Source organism: Rhineura floridana, chromosome 15 (genome assembly GCF_030035675.1).
Source record: "Rhineura floridana isolate rRhiFlo1 chromosome 15, rRhiFlo1.hap2, whole genome shotgun sequence".
Classification (NCBI taxonomy): domain Eukaryota; kingdom Metazoa; phylum Chordata; class Lepidosauria; order Squamata; family Rhineuridae; genus Rhineura; species Rhineura floridana.
In genome coordinates, this window is record NC_084494.1 from 8,284,126 (window position 1) to 8,308,270 (window position 24,145).

The 24,145-nt window shown below is 46.3% G+C and overlaps 1 long non-coding RNA gene across 1 annotated transcript; it reads right to left on the reverse strand.

Moving 5' to 3' along the window:
• Window positions 1–7,081: 7,081 nt before the first annotated feature.
• On the reverse strand, window positions 7,082–16,062 carry LOC133370425 (uncharacterized). The gene is made up of 2 exons (XR_009759128.1): window positions 15,975–16,062; window positions 7,082–7,277 (listed from the first exon to the last, which is right to left on the reverse strand). It is a non-coding gene; the product is annotated as an uncharacterized LOC133370425 (long non-coding RNA).
• Window positions 16,063–24,145: the final 8,083 nt, after the last annotated feature.

A 24,145-nucleotide genomic window follows, 5' to 3' on the forward strand; every position in this document is an offset into this window, starting at 1 on the left:
TGCTTATGCACAAGTATTTATTTCAGATATTTTTATATACCACTTAATATTCAGGCTTTCTAAGCGGTACACGAGGCTCCCTGCTTCATAAGTTTGCCCTACGATTTCTGGATGCTTGCGGTGGCAGTGGTGGGGAGGAGGAGGTTATATGCCAGAGGGGCAGAGTTTTTCCCCTCTCTCCCTTGCATGATGATATTATGCACAACCGGAGTGCACAAATAGGTCTTTGTGGTGTGTGTTGCAGTTAGATGAGTAACTGAACACAAGAAGAGCCTGGCTGCTGGATCAGGCCAAAGCCCCATCTGCTCCAGCAAGTGGCAGCTGGTAGCTCCATGTCAGTGGGGCAGTGGAATCTGCTCCAGGTTTTAGTCTGAACTTTCAAGGAGGTGTCCAAGGTGCTTAATTCCACTTCCCCACTGACATGGAGCCATCAGCCACCACTGTAGTCCAGCATTCTGTTCTCAAAGTGCCTAACCAGATGCCTATGGGAAGCCTACAAGCAGGACCTGTGCAATAGTACTCCCCCTGTAAGGCACCAGGGCGTTCCTATTAGGGACTCTGGCAGCCAGAGTCTGGTCCCTCATTCATTGCGCCACATTGTTAGATGTGGGAGTTGCTGGTCTGCCTTCAGCTAGTCTATAGGAAGCTGCCTTATACCAAAGCAGGCTATTGGCCCATCTAGCTCAGTATTGTCTACACTGACCCGCAGCGACTCTGCAGATTTTCAGGCCGTATCAGTCTTTACCAGACCTTCCTGGAGAAAGATGCAAAATTTGAACCTGGGACCAGTTGCAGGCCAAGCATCTGTACCACCTATACTGTCCAGCTCATCTCTTAAAGACAGTTTTAAGTTGACAGAGCCTTCCTTCCTTCCTTCCTTCCTTCCTTCCTTCCTTCCTTCCTTCTTCCTTCTTCCTTCCTTCCTTTCTTTCTTTCTTTCTTTCTTTCTTCCTTTCTTTCTTTCTTTCTTTCTTCCTTTCTTTCTTTCTTTCTTCCTTTCTTTCTTTCTTTCTTTCTTTCTTTCTTTCTTTCTTTCTTTCTCGCACCAGGGGGCACTGTTGGCTTTCGAAAGAGACTGTGATTCCAAAGACACACTGTGGAAACCATGAGGGTGTGTGTAGCGTTGAAAAGAAAGAAAAACACAAAAAGCAGAGTGGTCAAGTGAACAGAGCAGTAGTCAAATGGGGGAAGGCTGCAACATTTGTGTGCCCCTGAAATTCTCCACTTTTGAATTGTCGCTCAGTGACTCTCAAAATGTCAACACTGTGGACTGTGGGCAAGCATCAGCATCCGAGACCTGCTTTCAGTTTTAAATATAAAAGTATATACAATTAAGGAATGCATACCAAAATAGCTGGACTGACAAACATAAGAATGCTGTTTGCTGTTTCAGGCCAAAGATAGATTTAGCCCATCATTCTGTTCCTAACAGTGAACAGCTAGATGTGTTATAGGGAGTTCACAAACAGGAGCTTATGGCCGTCCCTCGGGTTTTTCTGCCGCAGGCTTGGGCAACCTGTGGCCTTGCATATCGCCCTTTGCCTAATTTCATATGGTGGTAGGGAAAGAAAATGGCTGCCCTCCATTCCCCCCCCCCCCTGATGGGGAGAGACAGAGAGAAAAGGAGATAGATTGAGCAGTTTTGGCTGCAGCCCTGCCCCCTTGCTGGCTTTGACACCCTATAGGTTAAATACCCCCGGGGAATGCAGCCTTTGACAGAAAATAAAATAGGTTCCCCATTTGGTAATGCTATTTCATTTATTGAAAATATTTTGTTGCCACTTTTCAGTTATAGAGAAAATGCCAATGTGGTCACAGCATTAAAAAAAACCCAATACTTGGTACAAATCCCAATGCATCAGGAAAATAAGGGTAACCGAGGCATCAAGGACTGGCACAGTGTGGCTGATGGCCATTGGGACTGGTGGGGTGGAAGACAGGGAGGCCAACAGTAGGTGGAGCCAAAGCCAATGAGAGGTGGAGCCAAAGCCAATGAGAGGTGGAGCCAACCAATCCTAGTTTTGCCCCCAGCCACCTCCCTGCTGAGTTTCATGAGGGGCAACGCTGAGACGAAAGAGGAGAAAGCTGACAGGCTGGATGTAGGTTAGAAGGCAGGTGGGCAGGCGCTGGCTGAGAGCAGACTGAGGCTGGGGTTGCAGTGCCCCATTTGCGCAAGTGGACCAGCCTCCATTGGACTGGTACTAGTGGTCAGTGAAAGCATGATGTGTCCAAAGTATGATAACCTCAGTTTCATCATTTTAGCTTCTAGTGATAGTTCTGGTTTAATTTGTTCTAACACCCAATTATTTGTCTTTTTCGCAGTCCATGGTATGCGCAAAGCTCTCCTCCAGCACCACATATCAAATGAGTTGATTTTTCTCTTATCCGCTTTTTTCACTGTCCAGCTTTCACAACCATACATAGAGAGCGGGAATACCTTGGTCTGAATTATCCTGACTTTGGTGTTCAGAGATACATCTTTGCATTACTGATAGCCTTCTCCTCCATGAATTTGTCTAATCCTCTTTCAAAACCATATGAGCTGATGGCCGTCACTGCCTCCTGTGGGAGCGAATTCCACAGTATAACGATGTGCTGTGTGAAGAAGGACTTTCTTTTGTCTTTCCTGAATCTTCTGACGTTCTGCTTTGCTGGATGCCCACGGGTTCCAGTGTTATGAGATGGGGAGAAAAACATTTCTGTCCACTTACTCCATGCCATGCATAATTTTATACACTTCTATCATGTTGCCTCTTATACTTCTTTTCTCTAAATTAATACATTGATAATCTCACAACTAGACTACTGTAATGCACTCTATGTGGGACTTCCCTTGGGACTGGTACAGAACGCTGCAGCCAGGTTGCTGAGTGGATCACCTGGACACACACATACTACACCTGTACTGAGGGAACTGCACTGGCTGCAGATTGGCAACTGGGCCTTGTTCAAGGTCTTGCTATTAACACATAAAACCCTGAACAACTCAGTGCTGGATTACTTGTTTTTGTCCTTATGTCATGAAGATACATGGTCAAATTGATCTCAGTGGGAGCCCAGAGATAGAATGGGGTGTAGAAGAATGGGGTGGGGTGTCAGGCTTCAGACATGCCCACAAATCTGAGGTCTTCTCAGATGAGGGACAAGTGGAGCTGGAGCCTCCAGCAGATCTCCACGCTGTCAGTGATCCTGAGGAACCATCAGATCAGACCTGGATATCCCTGCCTCAGGACTGCAGGTCTAACATACTATCTGCCTAGGCTTCCGCCAGCTCTCAGACCCCATCTTCATCAAGGCCACAAGGAGATGGCAAGCTAGGAAGGAATTTCAGAGCTGCCACTGAAGTGCCTGGTTAGCTGCCAGTGAGGCCACTTCCTGTGAGGGAAGCACATGGAAAATGCTGTATGGATCAGGTCCTGGCTGAGAGTCAGGCTCCTCTATATGTTGCCAGTCTGAGCTGCTTCCTTGCTGAAGCTCCAGACTCCAGCATCCTGACCTGGGGAAACAGTGGGCTCTGACTTCTGGCCTTGGAGCTAGACCTAGTTCTGCTTAATGGGAGATGCCATACCTCAGGGTTAGAGTGTGTGCTCTGCATGCAATAGGTCCGACAGGCAATCCATGGCATCTCCAGGTAAAGCCGGAAGAGACCCCTGCTTGAAATCCTGGAGAATTGCTGCTAGGCATTCACAGACCGATAAGGGAGCTTCCTCTGTTCCTAAGTGGATTCACTGTGTTCAGATTGGAGGTAACCCCCTTGGCCCACTAGGAGCACAGTTCCAGTCACCGTGCCATAACAACAACAACAAAAGAGCCTTGTGAATCAACCTTAAGTTGTAAAAGAAACCTCAGGGAAGGGCTATAGCTCAGTGGCATGCAAAAGGGGCCAAGTTCTCTCTCCAGGTAAGGCTGTGATAGACCCTCGCCCCAAACCTTGGAGTGTAGTCTAATGCAGAACTAGATGGATCGATGGTCTGACTCAGGCCACATTCACACCAGACATTTATTCCACTTGAAACAGTCCTGGCTTCTCTCAAAGGATCCTGGGAAGTGTAGTTTGTGAAGGGTGCTGAGAGTTGTGAGGTGACCTCTATTCTCCTCTCACAGAGCTACAATTTTCAGAGTTCTCTCGGCTAGGCACTGATTGTTAAACCACTCTGAGAATTGAGCTCTGTGAGAAGAATAGGAAGTGTCTTCACAGCTCTCAGCACTCTTCACAAACTACCCTTCCCAGGATTCTTTGGGGCAAGCCATGACTGTTTCAAGTGGAATACTAGTGGAATAAATGTATGGTGTTAATGTGGCCTCAGTATTACAGCAGCTTCTACATGCCTTCCTTCCCCCTCCCCCCCCCATTTTGTTGCTCTCTGATGGGAGCTTTTGTCTGCCTTGTATTACTGCTTCCTTCCAGGGGCTGTGGTTATTATTATTAATTCTTTCCGTACTCTCTCACCCATAGAAATTGAAGATGCTGAATTGCTATGTAATTAAAGACACCCAGTTGCGAGCATTTACCAGCATGGGGCTGTTCCCGGATGGGCAGGATGGGTTGAACATTTGCAGAAGCACCGCACTCCATCCACTTCATGGCCAGACATGTGCTCCTGTTTTATCCGAATGGGCTGTCAATGCCATGCTATTCTTGGTGGGGGCACCAGGCAAAACCATTGCCTTCGCCCTCCCACACAGAAACGCATGCCAGAGAAAGAGCCCTGTTTTGTTCTTTTCTTCTTTTGGAACAACCAGAGAGAGAGAGAGAGAGAGAAATTGTCATTGCAATTTGTTCTAAACTATTTTAATGTTGCATTTTGAATTGTGACCTACTCTGGGACCTTAGAGTGAAGGACAGGTTTACAACAAGAGCAAGAAACCAGGACATTGTTGCATTGGGCATCATAGCCCCTGTGCTAGACTTCAGGAGGCCTTTACCTTGGTGCCATTGATGCCCCCCCCAGCACACCCTCCCCCACTCCCCTAATTCTTTCATGCAGTATTTGCTTTGCTGGTGCAGCAGCAGCAACACCACCTCTCCTCTGGGCCCTGGCTGGTGCTTCACCTATGGGTGGGTGGCAACACCACTTTTGAATTGAAGAAAGTATTTATTTATTTTATTTATTTAATTAAGCTTATATACCGCCCGACTAGCAACAGCTCTCTGGGCGGTGAACATTAAAAATACAATAAAAATAACACAAAACTGTACACAAAACTGTACAGTCTAAAATTAAAATATAATAATTTACAATTAACAGGAATTAAAATGCCTCAGAGAAGAGAAAGGTTTTAACCTGGCGCCGAAAAGATGATAGTGTCGGCGCCAGGCGCACCTCCTCGGGGAGACCATTCCATAGTTCGGGGGCCACCACTGAGAAGGCCCTAGATCTTGTCACCACTCTCCGGGCTTCCCTATGAGTCGGAACCCGGAGGAGGGCCTTCGTAGTAGACCGTAGTGTACGGGCCGGTTCATATCGGGAGAGGCGTTCCGACAGATATCGTAGTCCCACGCCATATAAGGCTTTATAGGTAAGTACCAACACTTTGAATCTGGCCCGGAAGCATATTGGAAGCCAGTGCAAACGGGCTAGCACAGGTGTTATATGCTCAGACCGCTTAGTTCTTGTTAGCAGTCTGGCTGCCCCATTTTGCACTAGCTGTAGCTTCCGAATCGTCTTCAAAGGTAGCCCTACGTAAAGCGCATTGCAGTAGTCCAGACGCGAGGTTACCATAGCATGTACCACTGATGAGAGGTCCTCCTTACTCAGATAGGGACGTAGCTGGGCTACCAACCGAAGTTGGTAGAACGCATTCCAAGCCACCGAGGCTACATGAGCCTCAAGTGTGAGGGAAGAGTCTAAGATGACTCCCAGACAACGCACCTGTTCCTTTAGGGGGAGTGTAACCCCATCCAGGACAGGGTATATATCCACCATCCGATCAGAGAAACCATCCACCAACAGCATCTCAGTCTTGTCAGGATTGAGTCTCTGCTGCCTGCCAGGCAGCCCGCCTGCTGCTAAAACAACCATCCAGGGCCCCAGCAGGGAAGGAGGTGAGCAGCGGCCCATCTGAGGCAGGGCAGTGAAGGGCTCTTCTAAGCTCCAGGGGCCCCTCAGCCAGTGCCTAACCTGTCTAACCACCAGAACCAGACCTGATCTCACTCCTTGCCCTTTTCCCCAAAACTGAGGGCAGGTCATATGGTCGGCAGGATCAGGTGGCAGTAAACCTATTCCTGGACTGGACCATTTCAGGCTACAAGTGGGAAAGGATGTGTGTCTTTTATTTATTTATTTATTTATTTATATCCCACCTTTCCTCCAATGAGCTCAATGTGGAATACGAACATTGTTCTCCCTCTCCCCATTTTATCCTCACAACAACCCTGTGAGGTAGGTTAGGCTGAGAGACAGTGACTGGCCCAAGGTCACCCAGTGAGCTTCATGGCCAAGTGGGGATTTGAAATTTCTTTTCCCACCCTTTCACCTGACATGCTAGTTATTTAATTAAATATTCTTTAATTAAATTAACTCTATTTTATTGTGAATTTGCACTCCATCTGCAGCCTGAAATGGTATACTTGAGAGTCCTATGTGTGGGGATTAGGCTCTGTCTCCACCCTATACACATTCATTAGAAGATCTGAAAACATTCTAATGAACATACATGTTGTTGGGAGTCCAAGCCCATTGCTGAAATGCCATCTTCATTATCCAGTTTCTGGGACTTGGAAAAAGTGTTAGCATTTTCCTGCTTGTCACCATATGAGAGATATATGAAAGCAAACTGCAAAGAGTTCCACAGATAGCAACTGACTCCAGTAATGGGTGTGTTGCTGTAACCACTAAACTAGCCTTCCCCAGAAACCTTCAGATTTTGGGGACTACAACTCTCACTAACCCCAGCCTGCCATGCTGTCTGGGGCTGATGGGAACTGTAGTCCAGGGCACCTGGTTGGGGAAGGCTGCACTAGGCAGTACACCCAGCCAAAAGGCACAATGAAGGCTTTGTGTAGATCCAGACAAAATTAATGCAACCTGTTATATAAAGATGGATGTGCAATTTGAGATTTAACACAAGGAAATCTGCATTTTAAATTTAAATTTTATTTTATATTTATTCTGGCCAATTCTCTCTACAACATTCTTTTACTGAGCTCCATGCACGCCTCTTTTAAAATTTAAATGACTATTAGCTGAATTTGTTGCTGACAGCGTGGACCATCTTCCGATCATATTGCCTGTTCCATTCAATTTAGGAGTGGCTTGTCTTTTCCCCCTCCATTTCTGTAATGAGAAGGATGAATGGTGAAATGAGACCATTGCGTCTCTGCTTCTTAAATTAGAAATGCATTTTTAAATGTTTTGCCTTTGTGGCTGGGTTGCATTTGTTCTAATCAAATGGACAGCAGGGCTTGCTAGAATTCAGTTGAGGAATGAGGGACATTGTTAGGAAGGCCCCAAGCTGTGGGTCTTTTGTGTCAGGCTCCACATTTAATCCTTCCCCCTTTTAAAAAAAAGCTTTTTCTCTGAGCAAGTTACAGAGCGCAGTTCTGATCAGACCTCAACCACTGGCCAACTTAATTTGCTCAGAAACCTACATTTACATATATATATTTGGACTGCCTTCAAGTCGATTCCAACTTATGACGACCCTATGAATAGGGTTTTCCTGGTAAGCGGTATTCAGAGGGGGTTTACCATTGCATTTCTCTGAGGCTGAGAGGGCCCAAGGTCACCCAGTGAGCTTCATGGCTGTGTGGGTATTCGAACCCTGGTCTCCCAGATCGTAGTCCAACACTACACCACACTGGCTCTCTACATTTACATAAAGACATATAAATTAGCATATGTAACTGATGCAATTGTATGCCCTGGGAATGCACCATGAGTACCTAGCAACACCCCTGCCTGGAATGTCTCTCAGAGTTGGGGTTTGGTGTGGGGGAGTGTGATTTCAGATAATCTTGAGGACTGGTACCTTAAAAAATAGGGCATTGGGGATCATTGTTGGGGCTAGTATCAATAGAGGCAGAAACTGTTTTTGTTGGAGCCAGGGGCAAATAAACTTTCTTCAACAAACCGTTCTGCCCCACAAGGAGATTAAAATCCGAATTTTAACAATGAGGAACAACAAAGAACAGAAGGAAAAATTAAGTTAGTAGACGAGATGGGTTTTGAGAAGGGAGCTGAAAGAAGGGGAGGAGAGATTTCAGAGACATTGTGTGGGTGTCCTGAAAGAGAATCCAGGCATGAAAGACAGCAAGGAAAAATAGGCAGAACTGATTAAAAGAACATGAGACTTTTGGGCAACTGTGTCTTGATCCATGGTGATCAGTGGCGGCTGGTGGCTCCATGTCAGTGGGGCAGTGAAATCCACTCTGGAGTTTAGTCCAAACTTTCGAGGAGCTGTCCAAAGTGTCTAGCAGCTCCTTGAAAGTTTGAACTAAAATCTGGAGTGGATTCCACTGCCCCACTGATATGGAGCCACCAGCCGCCACTGATGGTGATGCCCACCACCAAGGGAAAGTGATGACTGAAGCAAGATAAAGATCAGTAGGCCTTGAGGGCTTGAACAGATACCATGGCAACACATGGAGTGTTCAGGACCTTGGACAAGGACCAAGGTGCTGGCTCAGGACCATATTGATCATCCTGCTACTGAAATAGGAAATGCAAGTTTTCTTAGAAGTGTCTTGGAGCAACTGGGAGAACTTTACATCAGGAGTAGGTGTCCTGACCAACTCCATTGGATTCAGACTCATTGATGTGTTTTGCTCCATTATGTTTAATGTGGAATTTCAGCTTAGAGCATTTCATAGATCAGCTTAAAGATTACACAAGATTCTGCATCTCTATACAGCATAACTAGACATGACTACTCATAGGTAACACATTGTTGAAGCAATTACACACACCCCTGGAGTTCCTTTAATTAGGTTTGGGGAGGCTCTTTCTACTTGTGTGGGGAATGTTTCACCGAATGGTGTGAGCAAGCGAGCACTGCTCAAAGTTGAAAAGCTGGGGCTATTTCTGCATGCCTGAGCATTTGTCTGAGAGTCCTGGGTGACAGGGGTGGCACTTCATCAAAATCTGTCTCAGACAGCAACTTGGGTTGAGCCTCTGATTCCCCCTCCTCTAGAGGAGGCACACACAGCAGCAACAGCTCTGGTGAAGGGGATGGAAGGGGATGGCTCCTGGTCAGACAGCATTTGTTTAAGGTGTTGGACTATGACCTGAGAGACCAGGATTCGAATCCCCACACAGCCATGAAGCTCACTGGGTGACCTTGGGCCAGTCACTGCCTCTCAGCCTCAGAGGAAGGCAATGGTAAAACCACCTCTGAATACCGCTTACCATGAAAACCCTATTCGTAGGGTTGCCATAAGTCGGGATCGACTTGAAGGCAGTCCACTTTCAACTGGAGTGAAGGGGGTGGAGCTGTCACTGTCAAAAGTGCTGAAGCCTTCTGATTCTGCCCCCCCATTGCAAGCCACTGGGCCCCTCCCCTGGGTCCCATTCTATCTCCTTCTCCTCCTCAACACTCCAGGAATCCTCCACAGGGCTTATGACAGTGAGGGACGTTTGGCCCTTCAGATATTGCTGTACGTCATTTCCCATCAGCCTTGACTATTGGCCATGCCGGCTGGGGTTGATGGGAGATGTAGTTCCGTAACATCCAGAGGGCCAATGGTCTCCCATCCTTGCTTTACCGCCTGGGCTAGATAGTCAAGGTGGATGCCTGGCTTCCTGCATGATGCGTTACAAGGCCAGTACCTTTTCCTGCAGCCGTTGGCTTTTTCCTAGGCAGTAGGGCTTCAGGCTGTGGAGATGGCTTTGGAGAAAGTTCCCCAGGTCTTTCCAGATCCTTCGAGGAGTCTGTGCTCAGTCATCACAGTTTGGTGGCCGAGGTGTCTCCCTGGAGGTTCAGGGAATGGGATGTGGGCTCTGGTGTCAGCAGATTCACCAAGGAGTGGATCTGTCTGTGTCTCTCAGCTGCTGGTGTAGGAGGACTCTACATGACTCTGGGAAGGGCGTCACAGACTCCTCATCCAGTTTCATGACAAAGTGAAGACAACAGGTTAGATAGACCCAATGGCACAGGGAGAGCTCAGGGAAGGGGTGCGTTCCCTTGGGGCTCAGCTTGCATATAATACTGTAGTGAAGGGAGCACAGCCCCAGGGCTTTTTTTTTTTTTGCAGAGCAGAAGCAATAGTGTCATCTTCCAGGGGACCAGTGCAATTGATAGACCCTCCTTGCTCCAGCAATAGGTAATAACGACACTTTCAAGTTTTACTGTTGTTTGTGACAAATTGGCATAGAGGAAGTCAGAGGAGGTGGAAAATCAATATCAAGCAGAGGCTGGATACCTCTTTCTTACTTCACAGAAGCAGTTTAAATGGTAATCCTTCTTGGCAAAGCTAAACGTCCCATTTCTGCTGGCAAAAGATCTTCTGTCAAAGCTCAATGTCTTTTACGAGTTGAATTTATTCTAACAACATCTATTCTATGACTGTCAGTTGGTCCTGATAAAATGACTATTATGCTCTGTGTAAGATGCTCGACTCCCCACTCACCAGAAACCACGGCATATGGAAGGAGATGAGGAAGGCATCCATGATGATGGAAACAGCTGCTTTCACTTTCACCCAAGGCTGCTGTGCTGCCACCCTGATCAAGCGTACAAGGTGGCAGCTGGCAACCTCCAAAACAGGAGTCAGCCAGGGGGTTGGAGCCAAACAAGGAGGAGCCCAAGCCAAGCTCTCAAAAAGGGCTTGCGTTTCTGTTTGTTGTTGTTGTTTATTTCTACCCCACCTTTTGGCCAAAAGGCAGCTTACAAAAGATAAACACAAATATAAAAATACATCAGTAAAAACAATACAATTTACAAAAAGCAGCAATTACAACATCCAACAAAATACATTAACAAATCACAAAGCAAAAATCCACTCCTCTCTCTTCTTGGCTTGAGGATGCTTTGCTGCATCAGGACCTGGACGACTTGCCATCACTGAAGGAACCATGAATTCTGCTTAGAGAATTCTACAGGAGAATGTCAGGCCATCCATCTGTCAGCTGAAGCGGCTGGGTCATGCAGCAAGACATTGATCCAGAACACACAAGCAAGTCACTTCCCTCGTCGCCTCCTCCTCCTCCTTTGTCCATGTTGGGGCTGCTCACAGAGCAGTGGGCAATGTTAGAGGTGGAGCAAGGAGCCCATGCGGACTCCTGCGTGGGGCGCTTGGCGGCCAGCTCCCGCTATCCATCCTCTGAGGGAACCTCGATTGTCAAGAGCCTTTCCTTGTTTGTCTTTCTCTTCAGTCCAGCTCTATGGTGGCTGCAGCTGCTAACCGAGGCCCCCCTGCCCGCCCGCCTGCCCCTTGGTGAGGGGTCGGGGGGAGAGAAGGAGATGCTATACTGGAAGCGGTGTCTGATTCATCTAGGGAGGAGCAGGAGGAGTGGAAACCTCAGGAGAGCCGCAGAAGCCGCCCTCCTCCCCCTTTTCCTCTGAGAGTTGGGTGATGTCAGTTGTGATTTCTAATATTTGGATGCAACCTACCTCCAGAGCCGCCTTCTTCAACAAGGGGAGGTGGTGGGTTCTCCGACCCTGGAGGCATTCAAGAGACAGTTGGACAGCCACCTCTCTGGGATGCTTCAATTTGGTCTCCTGCACGGAGCAGGGGCTTGGACTTGATGGCCTGATAGGCCCCTTCCAACTCTATGAATCTATCTAATTAAGCCTTGCTCCAGAGATAGAACTGGAGCAGGCTGTTTTCTTCCCTTTAATTAATTTCAACCTCAACTGTGACCCCATCAGCACTATATAGTTAAAGCAATATCATACCACTTTAAACAGTCATGGCTGCCCCCAAAAGAATCCTGGGAACTGTAGTTTGTGAAGGGTGCTGAAAGTTGGAGATCCTCTATTCCCCTCACAGATCTACAATTTTCAGAGTGATTTAACAGCCAGTCCCACTTCCCAGGAAACTAAGTTGTCCATTCATTAAATGGGTCTACTCTGAGTACAACAGACATGGATACAATCCTCAGTTTTGTGATATATACTTTTGTTTTCATCTACGTTTTATGGAATGCTGTTGTATTTTATTGTTTTGGAATTGCGGGTGTCTCTGGCTGCATTTCCCCTCCTGACCAGCTGGCCGGTATGATTTATGGCAGGACCATCTGAGCCCATTGACCATCTCCTTGGATTGCCCCCTGATGCCCTATTGGCATTTTTAGTGTTCATTTTGACATTCTAATTTGTTCATCTGTTTTCTGCTGGCTCTAATGCTGCTCTGCTTTTTGCATTTGGTCTATTTTTAGAGTGCTTTTATTGTTAGTATTTTGTGAGCAACTTTCATAATTGGCTTCAAAAGTGGGATATGTCTAATTTAAACAAGCAAACAAATAAATAAAATTAATTGGGATGGAAGGGGCAACCAGGTTGGAGGCAGAGATGGGCTTAACAAGCTGATATTTGGAGTCTCAATCAGCTCCGCTGCCGTTATTGGTTGAGAGCGAACAGCTGGGGTGCAGGGAATAAATAAAACGAAGCTTATTTTTTATGCTTAACATCCTATACAGTAGCGATTGATGGTTTAAAACAGGAGCAGAGAATCTCAGGCCCTGGGACCAAGCACGGCCCTGCAGACGTCTCTGTCTGGCCCTCAGGAATCTCCCCAGCCATATTCCTTCTCCCCAGGCCACACCCCTACCAGCCCCGCTTTGCAACCTCCTTGGGTGCTTTTGTCTGGTTGGAATGCAGCCTTGCACTCTGAAAGTGCTTGCCTGGATGGAGGGCAGAGAGGACTGTCTGAGTGTATGAAGAAATAAGCTTGCTGCACAGAGGGAAAATTGGCATTAATTGCTATGCTCACTTTTTGCCTCTGACTCTGCTCACCGCTGGCACGACGTTTGCCTAGAAGAGAATGCAGACCCTTGGGCTAAGAAGGCTTCCCACCCTGCTCTGTCAGTAACTTATGGTCAGCAGGGGTGTAGTCATCCAGGGTCTCAGGGGGTCTTAGACTCCTTTCTTTTTGGGGAGCAGGGTCCCAGCAGGGTCCCTATGTCTCCAGCATCCTACGAGCCAATCGGCATGGAAGGGGAGTGTGTTAGCCACTGAAAAGAGTCTTCTAACTTGCTTCCTTGTCCTTTCCTGCTGACTGGAGCCAATCAGAGTAAAAGGAGTTCCTATTAGTTCCTACTTCAAAATGCCAAGCTGTGGACAGTGAATCTCCTGTAACTTCTGAAGAGACAGTGAATCTTGTTGATAGCATCCCATCTACATCATCAAGCAGTTTGGTAGCAGCAGGAGTTAAACGTGTAAACACTGAGCTCAGTAATTCCAGCAACACCTCTGACAGTGAGAAAGGACGTCAAATGGTGACAGTGACAAAGACCCTGAAAGCAACTTTCAAACCTGGCCAGATTATTCCATAATCTTAGAAAGGGTGTGGCTGTGAGGGGCACAGCTATGATTATCAGGAAGGGACCCTGTACTTCTGAATTTGCCTCTACACTACTGGTGATCAGCAACACAGGGCTTTGATGTGCCTCTCCCTTTTTCCCCTATCCTCTGTTGCTTGCTCTCCCTAGCCATGATGGTACTACATCCCTGGAGGTGGATCTCTCATTTCCTCCACCTGACCTCACAACCTGCCTCATCCATAACTCTCTGAAGGCATGTACTTGGTGGTGGCTGGTGGCACCATGTCAGTGGGGCAGTGGAATCTGCTCTGGCTTTTAGTCCAAACTTTCAAGGAGATGTCCAAGCTACTTCTGTCTTATTGCTTAGTAGTTGTACTAAAACTGTTTCGGGTTTTAGTCCTAACTAATAGGTTTTGGCACCTTGGACAGCTCCTTGAAAGGTCGGACTCCCTCTCCTCCATCTCCTTTTCTGCACCCCCCCTTGCACCCCATGGTAACCTCCTGCAACTCCCTCCTTCCACACATTGCAACTACTGAGCACCCTTTTACCTTCCACCCAGTTATGAAGCCATCATCATTCTCTCCTATTCTGCATTTCCTTTCACACCCCCACTTTCATCTTCACCCCCTTCCCAAGCCTCCTCCTCCCTCCTTTTTTGCAACCCCCTTTCCCCCTTTGTCCCTTTTCCTCACTCCCCCTTCCTTTTCTCAACTCTCCCTCACACACAGACCACCCCAATTTTCATGCTCCTCCTGCCTTCTATCCTGTAGCCCCCCTTTGCACATGTGTGAGCACCTACCCACACCATTTTCACAATCACCCCATTTTTCCTACACCCTCCTCCTCCTTTTCTGAATTCTCCCTTGCATGCACACCACCACCATTTCCATACCTCCACCCACCTGCTCTGCACCGTCTTTGCACCCCCTTTTTAAGTAATGAAAGAGGTTTGAGTAGAGCGAGAAGGGAGGGGCAAGGAGGAAAAATGTTCTGGTTTTAAACAACAGGAGAGGTTTGAGTACAGCAAGAAAGGAGTTGGGAAAGACTCTATTAGCTTTTTCGTGTTAGTAGTAGAGATGAGCACAACACAGAAGCCATTTCTTCTTATTAAAACTTTTTTTAAAAGCCCTCAGTGTTCCTCCCTTCCAAATCTATTCAGACCTCTCTCATTGTTTTAAACCACCACTTTTTCTCTCTCAGCATCCTCACTTTCATGCCACAGCCACTGCTGCTGTGTAACATGCCTTCTTTTTTGCTCCCCTGTCCTGCCCTGACTTCATGCAAATCCAGAATTGTGATGCGGCACAATAAATCCTCCAGTGGTGGCTGCACTCTGGTTTCATACAAACCCAGGATTGTGATACGGCACTACAAATCCTCCAGTGGGGGTGGCATGATAACAATCTAGTGCAAATGCAATGTAGAGAGACATCTGAGACCAGTGAAAGCTGGCCTTCCATCTCAGATGGAAAGGGGCCTGGACCAATGTCAAACCAAGTTCCATCTCAGATGTAAGTGGCCCAATGGCCAATCAGTAATGATCCTCTGCATAGATAATTCAACCTTCTTAAAGGCTTTGATCTTCCTGTACAAAACAGCTAGCACTTCAGACTAGGTGGGCTATTGCAAAAAAGGGGGGAGGATTAAACTGGGAGAGTGGATTGGAGATAAAATCAGCAATATATATTCCCAGCAAGAGTCCAGAGTCCCAGACACTCTAGATGGTGCTAGTGGTCTATATCGGTATATACGTTTTCTCTAAAGTTCTGCCTCCCCCTCTAGGATGCACACCTTAACGTGGTGAGGGGGTTTGAGAGTGTTGAAGAAGCTAAGAGCAATGCAGCAGAATCTAGAAAAAGTAAAGTAAATGTACTGCCCTCAAGTCAATTCCGACCTATGGCGACCCTATGAATAGGGTTTTCATGAGGCTGAGAGGCAGTGACTGGCCCAACCACACCCAGCAAAGATATTTCTGCCTGCCCCTTCCCACCCCCAAACCCTCACAAGCATGATAGATGTACGTGTTCTCTTCAGTGGGGATGCTGACTTTCTTGTGACTCAGGTGACCTAGAGATATGAGAATGGAGAAAACACATGGCCACCTCCACAAACGGTTCCCACTCACAGTCTGATCCCTGAGAGAGAAACGGAGCAACACTCCCATGTTGCATTGAGGGGAGGGAATTGTGCAGTCAGTTCTACCCAAATACGCAAATGCTGGAAAGGCCCATCCTCCAGAGGTCACAACTTATTTTACAACCATATATCCTATGGGACAAACCCTGAAAGGAGATTCTGCCTGTTGGCTGCCCACTAAGGAGGACTCCAAATGAACATGGCAGCCATCCTCCTCACTGAAGCTTGCTTGCTGTAGAAGTGGGAAGCGCTATCATAGGTGAGTGCATCCAACTTCCTCTCCAAGCTGTGGTGCCAAATTTAAGATAACAGACAAAATCCAATGTTGTGTAGTTTGTGCATCATGCACCAACCATGCTCCAATCTTTTGTGTCTGCACCAGAGAGATTGAGGGGCTGGAGAAGGAAGGTTCTTACTAGGTGCTTGGTGATCTTGTGGAGCGGCTCCTGCAGGTTGTAAGGGTCCCCCGCCAGAAGATGGCCTCCAGGGTGCTAGTGGAGGCCCTCCAGAAGATGCTGCAAGATGTCCTTTGTTGCCTTCACAAGAAGAGGACAGAAAGAGAGATGACCTTGGAGGGAACAGCGAGCAACTGATAGTATTAATTTGTCAGATCCATTGTTCATTCTCACTCCATTAGACGAGGGGTGTGTGCAATGCAGAGAATGATCTTAGAATGGTCTCCAAAACCATGTGGTCCTTTAAGTGGGCAGTTTGATTTAGGGAAGCTGCAACACTTTTTGGGCAGCACATCTGGGTCCTCATCTCGACCACATCCTCATGCTCCTCTTCTACACGCACAAGCACTGTGGTGAGGCCTCTGATGGTCACAATGTTCTGGGTGCTTGAGAAGATCCTGATAACACTAGAAGGCTGACTTCCTGATCTTCACCTCTTCCTGCAAACAAGATATGAAGAAGGGTTCTTGTTTTGCTGTAGCCTAACAGGGCATGCCTTGCCCGGCTCCTATGGGGGCACCCAAAGGGGGAAATTGGCTTCCTTTCACCTCTAGGCCAATCAGAATTTGGCTGAGGTGCCACACCATTGTTAGTCACCTGTCCCTACACGTGAGTTGATAGCTCTGTCACCGTATAATATTCAGAAGAGAGAGCTCCCACACATGGAGCCTCAGTAGATCCGCAAAGCCCGGGAACTCCCAGGTGATCTCCATGTTAGCAGAGCTGAGACACCCAATGACTTGATGGATTAAAACCTGGGGTCTCATCTTCTGCATATATAAATGAAAGTCTTACCAACTCATAGCCATCCTCCTCCCGTGAAACCCAGACCACTGGCTGTCCCTCTTGCTTACGCAGATTAGCAAAGACATTGTTTTATGGTACGCTGCCCAGGGAGTTTGGACTGGAGCACAGAATAGGGATGAGAAGGACCTTGTCAGGTTCTCCAGGAATGGGTTGCATTTGAGTGTGAGTGACACTACCTTGTAGTTTTCACTGAGGGGCAGAAGCCCCATCCTTCTCAGATGGTGGTTTGACTGGGGTGGACCAGCCAAGCTTCGAGGTCTTCTCCAGGGAGGCAGGACATTTGAAGTTCATGAGCAGCTAGAAAAGAACTAAGCAGTGTCAGGCCCCCTCCTGTGGTCACCACCTGTCACGATCCCACCTCAGGGTCCTGGTCTCTTAACGGTTCTCACACCAGCCCTAGCACAGATCTCTCAAGATCCCACTGCTAGGCAGCACCACCAGACACTCCCTGTAAATAATATTGCCTTGAGACTGTGCCTTAGTCTCCTCCTGGCTTATTGCTACTTTGTGTCTGGGTGCACTTGCAGGCCACAACCCCCCTGTATCTTTGTGCCTATAAAGATACCTGATGATGTTACACTATCTCTTCACAGCTGCCACCATTGATACTGTTTCCCCACCTTGGTATATGCCCTGCCCACCCTTCTGGTCTGTGTAACCCAGCCAAGGATCAGATGTTACGTAAACCAAGAAATATTTATTTATATATACAGGAATAACAAGATTACTTAAAGGTATAGTTTAACAAGCGTATGGTTTCATCAGATGCGTTACTCTTTCTGTTTCTAGCCATCAATAACCTGCCTCACTACCCATCTAAATCCAATCCAACCCTCAAAACCAACCGAACTCTCTCCTCAGCCAACCACCCCAACCAACTGTCATCCTCTCATTTATACCTACAGACACTCAAACGCTCAGCCAATCATAATACAACATTCTCCAGCATTCCAGCCCATGTACTCCCTCCTCTCACTGTCCACTTACCATATATACTCTAATAAATCCGCACTTACCATATTTACAGTCATATATATACAGGGACATCACAGTCAGCGATGAGACCAAAGAAGAACATATGAATATTGAGGAAGTGTGTCCTCTGGAACCACAACCAAGAAGGCCCCACTTTTAATAGCAACAAACCACAACTTTTGGAAAGTTGGCAGAAGATCTCTGGACATGTTTAGCCTTGAGAAGAGAAGACTCAGGGGAGATATAATAGCACTCTTCAAGTACTTCAAAGATTGTCACACAGAGGAGGGCCAGGATGATGATCTCTGCTTGATCATCCTAGAGTGCAGGACATGGAATAATATTTTTTTTAATAATGTTTTTAATCCTTTTAAAAAGTTTTTTTTAATGTTTGTAACGCTGTTTTGTTTTAATGTATTTTAGGATCTGTTTTTATGATGTTTTACAGTGTTTTTAGTGCTTTGCCGCTCTGGGCTCCTGCTGGGAGGAAGGGCGGGATACAAATTAAATAATAAATAATAATGGGCTCAAGTTGCAGGAAGCCAGATTTTGGCTGAACATCAGGAAAAACATCTTAACTCTTAGAGTGATACAACAATGGAACCCATTACCTAGGAAGATGGTGGGTTCTCCAATCCTGGAGGCATCTGGATAGCCACCTGTTGGGGATGATTTCAGTTGGATTCCTGCATTGAGCAGCGAGTTGGACTCAATGGCCTTAGAGGCCCCTTCCAACTCTACTATTTTATGATCTTAGAACTCTGAGAAACTCATAATAGGAGAAGGTGCTCCCAGAGATCATCAAGGCCCAGGCTGTATAATGTCAAAACCAACTTTTGAATTGATGTACACATTTTTGCAAGCAATGTCCCCTAATAATAATGCATTTCTGTATGCTGTTTCCACTAATGTATTTGTTTTAATGCACACTTTCCCCTAAAATATGCATCTTGGTAAACATTGGTTGGAGAACTGCATCACAACATTCCGATAAATGTAAATGTCAAAGATAGCTGTGTTTCTGCTTGTTTGTTGTTTCAGAAACTGCAGATTTGGTAGCTTCGCCTTTAAAGGCAAATGGAATTGAATTTCTCTCCCATCTCTACCACCCATTACTAAAACTGCTTTCCAGGGGCCCAATGGGGAGTGGCTGGTGAGGGGACCTTCTGAACACCCGAGGCCCTTCACCAATCCCTGACACTGGGCATGAAGAACTGCTTTGCTGGATCAGACCAAGGCCCATCTGGCCCAGTGAGAGGAGAGGGAGATGACATAAAGCAGGGGTGAGGAACTTGTGGTCCTCCAGCTGTTCTTGGATGCCAGCTCCCAGTAACCCCATCCAGCATGGCTAGTGGTCAGGGATGATGGGGGTTGTAATCTAGCAACATCTGGAGGGCTGCAGGCTCCTCACCCTGGTATGGTGGTTAGGGTATTTATTTGGATTTGGATCTCTGATGCCATTAAGCTCACAGGGTGGAATGAGGCAAGTCTCACTTTCTCAGTCAAATGTACCTTTATGGAGAATAAGGTGACCAGTGGCTACTAGCCATGACAGCTAAGCTTTGCCTCCATGGTCGGAGGCTGTATGCTTCCAAATACCAGTTGCTGGAAACTGCAGGAGGGGAGAGAGCTCTTGCACTCAGGTCCTGCTTGCGGGCTTCCCATAGGCAGCTGGTTGGCCATTGTGAGAACAGGATGCTGGACTAGATGGGCCATTGACCTGATCCAACAGGCTTTTCCTATGTTCTTATGTTTACCTCACAGGGCTGTTCTGAGGATGAAATGTGATGCCTCCTTGTAGACCCACTTGATCTCTTTGGAAGAAAAGAAAGGGTAGGATATAAATGGGAGAGAAAAATAAGCAGTCTGGCATTTTTGGCAGGGCTTGGACTTCCTCATCTGTTTGCCCTTGTCATCTGGTGATGTGATTTGGGTGGGTATTATTGATGCTTGATCTGACTGCCTTGCACCTTTCTTGACTTTATAGGCTTAATGATGCAGGGTCCCCATATCTTAACTGTGCCTTAATGGTTCACCTTTTTGCCCTTGGATTTGTGATTGAATTAGTTCATGTCCTCCAAGAGACGGATTGAATATCGGTTCATAGCCAAGGATATAATCAGATTTGATCCATGCACCTGTAAAGTGATGAGCTCAGCATCCCTGGAGGGCATCAGACCACTCTGACATGAGACAGCAAGGGTCTAATTTGAGCCATAGCCTATGAGCTGCGGCTTAGCCCCAGAATGTATTTTCAGTGTTCAAGCTCTGTCTTCTACCATCGTAGATGAGAAGGGTTTTCAAGAGAGCAGGAGAGGTGTGGGATTTTTTTGAAACAAAAATATTTTTTTTCAAAGACGTACAATGCAGCAATACATGTAATGTGTAGAGCACATGTTTGCTGAACAATTGAAATAAAGCAAACGATGCAAGTTCAATTATGAGTTATTTTTCCCTTTGTGAACATTAGATGGTCTCCTCTCATACGAAACATCTCCACAGTTTAACTTGAACCACTGGGGGTTGTGTTAGCCATCTGTACTGGTTTACATAAGTCAAGAAGATCATTCAGATTGTCTCAAATTTGTCCTTTTTTACAAAACCCCTTAGTACTTATAATATGTCAAGTGCTCTGACAGCACCATTTCCCAAATCCTATCCAGCCAGCCCTTCACAGAAACCTCTGATGTCTTCGCATGATTGCCTGTAAGCATGAAAAGCACCAGTCCCTGATGGACTGTTTCAATATCCTCTGAGCACTTTATCACCAATAAGCTAAAGATGGTCCAGAGGGCATCAGTTGCCCTGTAATGGCAGAGGTGTTTGCAAAGGTCATGTCCTAGTAATCCCCACCATACCTATACCTCCACCACACATGGCAACAGTTCCCCCTCCCACTCCTTTAGAGGTATGGGATTTTATTTCCAAGTAACCTGAAGTTCTGGATGACTGCAGCCCTCTCTATGATAGGGTTGGGTGAGAATTTTGATTCAGTTCACATTTCAAGCCGAATGTATCAAATTTGCACTTTCTGAAAAAAATCTGAGAACCGAAACACAGCCAGGCTTCGAAATTCACACTTATCTGAATTGTATGGTGTACTTCTGCAACCAATGTTTACAAAAGTGCGTATGTCAGGGGAAAGTGCGCATAAAAATGAATGTGTGAGTGAAAATAACATACAAAAATGCATTATATGATGAGAAATGGCTTGCAAAAATGTGTACATTAGCCAAAACTGCTTACAAAAATGTGTTTATTAGGGGAAATTTGCACTAAAATGCTGAATTTTCATGAGGATTTTTTTTTAAAGTTGCAAATTGCTGCAGAAATGTGGAGAACTGAATTTAAGACTGGAAAAATGAGAAACTGAGAAAACTGAAACTGATAGATCTTTCCATCCCTACTCTATCAACCCCCCAGTTAACATAAAAATGTAAGAAGAGCCTGTTGGATCAGGCCAATGACCCATCTAGTCCAGCATCCTCTACTCACAATGGCCCACCAGTTGCCCTTGGGAAGCCTGCAAGCAGGATCTGAGTACATCCCCTTTTTGTTTTAACAACCCCAAACAATTTAGTGTCATCAGCAAATGTGGCCATCTCACTGCTCACCCCTAACACTAGATAGTTTATGCACAAATTGAAAAGCACAGGTCCCAATACTGATCCTTGGGGGACTCCATTTTCTCAGCCCTCTATTGGGAGAACTGTCCATTTATTCCTGCTCTTTGCTTCCTGTTTTCCTAACCAGATCCTGATTCATAAAAGGACTGTCACGTCCTTCCCTGGCACCACCTGCGTCGCTCCCATTCATGGCTACCAGCAGTCAGGATCGTCGTGTTTATTTTTACCTCTCTCCGCTCTAGCACAGATCTCAAAAGATCCCCCTGCTAGGCCACACTACCCAACACTCTGTGTATCCAATATAACCTCTAGACTGTGCCTTAGTCTCTTCCTGGTTACTTTGATACCTTGTATCTGTGTGTATAGGTAATTCCCAACCTCCCTGAAGCCTCTTGCCTATGAAGCTCACAGCTCTGGGTTGCTCTGTGGTACTGCATGTTGATACAATATCTCTTCCTTCACCGCTGCCACCATTCGATACTATTTCTTCTTCAGCCTTGGTTACTCTGCCTCCCCCCTGGTCTGTGCCCCCCCCCCCCAGCTGAGGAATCAGGCTTTAAGTGAACCAAGAAAATATTTATTGATAACACTAAGAATAACAAGATTACTTATAGTTTTCATTGACAAGCATATGGTTTCATATATGTTTCTCTTATGTTCCTAATTCCTACTATTTGCCTCAGAACACCCAGTCCAATATCTCAACAGCCACCTCTTACTCTCCACATCAACCTCTCTGTCCACAACCACCCTGTCCAACCCCCAACTCAACTGTCATCCTCTCATTTATACCTTCAGCCGTTCAAACACATAACCAATCATCATCCAGCATTCTACAGCCCATGTACTCCCCCTTCTCACTCACTCCACTTACCATATTTCCTATAATAAACCTGCACTTACCATATTTACATTACATTCACGTACAGGAACATCACAAGGACCTCTCCTCTTATTCCATGATTGCTAAGCTTACTCAGGAGTCTTGCTGAGGTACAGTATCTTCAGTTCAGACAGTATCTTTACATTGCAGCCCCTAACCTCTTTCCCAAGCCTCTGCAGGGTTGTGTGGTTAACACATTCACTCCAAACTGCTCCTTTGCTACCCTGACAAAAGTGGGCAAGGAGCTCAGCCAAGCTCCTGTGAAGGTTGGCAGGAGATGCTTCTAATGGCAACAAAGTCCAGGCTGTCAAAGAGCAACGTCGGAACCTGCAGTCTCCCTCATGATGGCTCAGGACAGCTTGGAACCACATCATCATGGCGACCACATAAACACACACAGTCCTGGATTCCAGAGCTGCACCTGCTTCTTCTTGAAGCAATGCCAGTCTAGCAGATCTCAATGGTGGACAAGCAGGCAAGGGAGCCAACTGTTTTCCAGGTCTTGCTCCTGTGCCTTTCTGAGTAGTCTACCATCTGGTCGCCTCATCTCAAAAAGGATATTATAGAGTTGGAAAAGGTTCAGAAGAGGGCAACCAGAATGATCAAGGGGATGGAGCGAAAGGTTGCAGCATTTGGGGCTTTTTAGTTTAGAGAAAAGGCGGGTCAGAGGAGACATGATAGAAGTGTATAAAATTATGCATGGCATTGAGAAAGTGGATAGAGAAAAGTTCTTCTCCCTCTCTCAGAATACTAGAACTTGTGGACATTCAAAGAAGCTGAATGTTGGAAGATTCAGGACAGACAAAAGGAAGTACTTCCTTACTCAGCGCATAGTTAAACTTTGGAATTTGCTCCCACAAGATGCAGTAATGGCCACCAGCTCGGATGGCTTTAAAAGAAGATTAGACAAATTCATGGAGGACAGGGCTATCAATGGCTACTAGCCATGATGGCTGTGCCCTGCCACCCTAGTCAAAGGCAGAATGTTTCTGAAAACCAGTTGCCAGAAGCCTCAGGAGGGGAGAGTGTTCTTGCACTCGGGTCCTACTTGTGCCCTTCCCCCAGGCACCTGGTTGGCCACTGTGAGAACAGGATGCTGGACTAGATGGGCCACTGGCCTGATCCAGCAAGCTGTTCTTATGTTCTTATGTTCTTATCCAGAAACAAAGCTTAAGAATGACAGTTGGATGTACCTTTAAAGACTTCATTCTTTAATAGCTGGTGAGTTAAAAGAGAGCATTTCTGGCATTTGGGAACTTAAGAACATAAGAACATAAGATATGAAATATGAAGATATGATGAGATATGAAACTAAGGAAGCATCCAGACTAGGAAATGTGGTAGTAATGGGTGACTTCAACTACCTGGACATAGTCTGGCCGCATATGTGTTCCAGTCACGACAAAGAAGGAAAATTTCTAGATATTCTATATGACTATGCCCTAGACCAGTTGGTCATGGAACCGACCAGAGGGACGGCAACCCTGGACTTAATCCTCAGTGGGACCGGGACCTGGTGCGAGATGTAAGTGTTGTTGAACTGATTGGGAGCAGTGACCATAGTGCTATTAAATTAAACATACATGTAAATGGCCAATTGCCATGAAAATCCAACATGGTCACATTTGACTTCAAAAGAGGAAACTTCACAAAAATGAGGGGATTGGTAAAAAGAAAACTGAAAAACAAAGTCCAGAGGGTCACATCACTCGAAAATGCTTGGAAGTTGTTTAAAAACACTATATTAGAAGCTTAACTGGAGTGCACACTGCAGATCAGAAAAGCTACCACCAGGGCCAAGAGGATGCCAGCATGGTTAACAAGCAAAGTCAAGGAAGCTC